Source organism: Callospermophilus lateralis, chromosome 3 (genome assembly GCF_048772815.1).
Source record: "Callospermophilus lateralis isolate mCalLat2 chromosome 3, mCalLat2.hap1, whole genome shotgun sequence".
In the NCBI taxonomy this organism is placed as follows: domain Eukaryota; kingdom Metazoa; phylum Chordata; class Mammalia; order Rodentia; family Sciuridae; genus Callospermophilus; species Callospermophilus lateralis.
In genome coordinates this window covers 178,745,338-178,748,158 of record NC_135307.1, presented here as the reverse complement: position 1 = coordinate 178,748,158, position 2,821 = coordinate 178,745,338, and positions in this window count along the sequence as shown.

The following is a 2,821-nucleotide window of genomic DNA, read 5'->3' as shown; positions in this document are numbered from 1 at the left end:
TTCCCCGTCTCTAAATTAAGGGGCACAACTGACCACCACTGAGGATTCTCTCCAGCCTTGAGGGGCAAGAAGAAGGTGGCGATAGTGACTTGACCAGAGGACCCAAGCGTCCCACACAAACCTTCAGGGCCAGGCTGATGTTCTCCCACTGAGGGAAGGCCCTGTGCAGCCAGAGCTGCAGCAGTGAGTCAAAGGAATGGCTTTCTAATGGTGACATTCTAGGCAAGAGCCGGGCCTGTAATCCCAGCAACTCTAGAGACTGAGGCTGGCCGATCGCAAGTTCAAGGCCAGCCTGAGCAACTTAGTGACCTCCTGTCTCAGAGCAAAAGACAAAGAAAGGGCTGGGCTTTGTCTCAGTGGTAGAGCACCCCTGGGCTTAACCCCCAGTTCAGAAAAGGGAAAAAGGAGTGGGGTCCAGAGAAGGCTGGACCCACTTGACCCAGGCTGGGTAGGGGCCCTTGCTGGAGTGGCGGCATCCTGGGGGGGCCTGGGCCCTTATATTAATGATCTACAGGCAGACTCGGATGGCGGTGCCCAGTAATTACATGTGGATGGCTGGAACGGCTCCAGTCCTTCAGGGAACTCGCCAAGGCCTGTAAATCAGGCCGCTGTGGCCCAAGGAGGGGATAAATTCCCCCTAATCTGGGAACACCTCCAGCTGTGATCCCAAAGGTAGTGTACTTTGCGGGTTTTCTGAGTCTCTCCGTATTCCCGGGGACCACAGCCTCCGCAGGGGGCACAGAAGGGTGTGGAGAGCAACCTCTGGAGCCGCTGGCTGCTCCCCGCCCCTGAGAAACCAGGCTGACTCCCCGGCCAGCTCTCCCGGAGAGAGTCCCAGGACCACATGCGCATTCTCATTTTCCTGTCCATCAGCCCACTATTGACTGTCCATCGATTTCTGCTCTTTGCCAGTGGGGCGCGGTGGTGAGAACTCACTGCTGGGTTCAAGTTCTGCCCCTGTGTGGCCTTGGGCAAGCGTCTGGTCTGAATCTCAGTTTTCCTGTCCTGGGAGGGGTGTGCCTCCCCCCACCCCCCAAGCCCCAGGCCTTGAGCAGATGGAACAGAATATCGGCACCTGGGGGGCAGACAGGCACTGTGCAGCGACTTGAGGTGTATCATCTCATTTAAACTGCCCCGAGGTGGCCACCGATTTTCCCATTTTACCAATGGATAAACCGATCGGAGGGTAAAGGAAGCTGACCAGTGCTGGACCTTGGCTTACTCTTGCTACTTCTACCCACATCCATCCATCGCACTTTTCCTCCCATATTCCTGTGCACTCCTGTCCCCAAAATCCCACCGCCTTGCCTGCGATTGCAGGATGTGGCCCCACCTGGGCCCACATGCCACGACTATGTGCTGGACAGAAGAGGGCTCAAGCCAGCCTCCCCCCATCCCAGCTGTGGGATCCTGAGGACGTTACTCGCCTTTCTGAACCTGTTTCCTCATCTCCAAAGTGGACATTACGCACCTGCCTTATTGTTCCCCGAAAATTAAATGAGATACGCAATAGAGCCCGTCCTCAGCTCCTGGCACGCAGTAGAAGCGCAATAAATGTGAGCTATTGATTGGTTTGAACGTGCTCTCTCCAGGATGATCGATAGCTGTCAGGGACTCTAGATGTTTTCTTATTGCTCTCTCATTGTGTGGGTGGGGAAACTGAGGCCCAGGGAAGGCCAGAGACTGCTGAGGCCACGCATCACCTGATCCAGGCAGACATGGCCTGGATCTCAGTCCTCCACCCTGCCCTTCCATCACAGTCCTCCATCCTGTGTCCCCACTGACCAAAGAAACCGGAAGCCCCAGCACTGGCCAAGAAAGAGTCTGGGAGGCCTATAGCCCCAGGGAGGCCGCCTCTGACCCAAGGTCCAGTGCGCATCCCACGAGCCCTGGTCCCGCCCTGGCCTCAGCATCTGCCGCCTCCACGACTCTCCTTCGCTGCCCCATCTCTCCCTGCCCCCTGAAAGCTACTCTCCAAGTCACCACCCCTTTCTCCTGTGCTCCCGTCCCTCAGCTGGGCGAGGTATGTGCAGGGTGGTGAAGACAGGACCTGAACGTGCCCAGCCTCAGTTCCTGACCGTCCTCTCAAGTCCGGGCCTCCCTGGGGCCTCCCCGCCTCAGGACCCACAGTGCCACACCCCCAGGGCTGTCCATCCCCAAACCTGCCCCCGAACCCTGGGACCTCTCTCTCACCCCCCACATCTCTCTGCCTGCGAGCTGCAGGAACCCCTCCCAGCTCTGCCAGGCCGGCACACCCCACCCAGCCCGGGTGCTCTTACAGAAGCAAGCCCACTGTCCTCTGCTCACGGCTGAGTGACTTCCGCCGCTGAGAGCAACATCCAAGGAGCCTTCTAACACGACCTGAGCTTCCTTACGTGACCTTGGGCCACCCGCAGCCCCATTCCCCCCGTACTCTTTTCCAGTCACTCCACCTTCGGGCAGCTTCTAGAATACCCCATGCTCCCTCCAGTGTAGGTGTTCTGCCCGGAGCATCCGAGTTGGCTCCAGTGCCACTTCCTGGAGGGACGGCTCCTGCGGGTAAGAATCAGGGCTGCCAGTCCCTGTCCTGGCTGTGGTACTTTCAGAGCCTGGCACAAAGCTGGGCCTCGGGGGATCTCACTGAAACCTTGAGGGAGGGTGACGGGTGTGGAGGGGTGAATGGATGAAGAGATGTAACCAGGATCCTTCTTCCTGGCCAGGAAGTGAGCTCGCTGGGCGCTGCAGGAGGGACTCCAGGGGCCAGACTGCATGGCCAGGGCCTGGAACTCAGGACACAGCTCTGGGGGTCAGCCTCAGCTCTGTCCTCGTTGGCTGTGACACA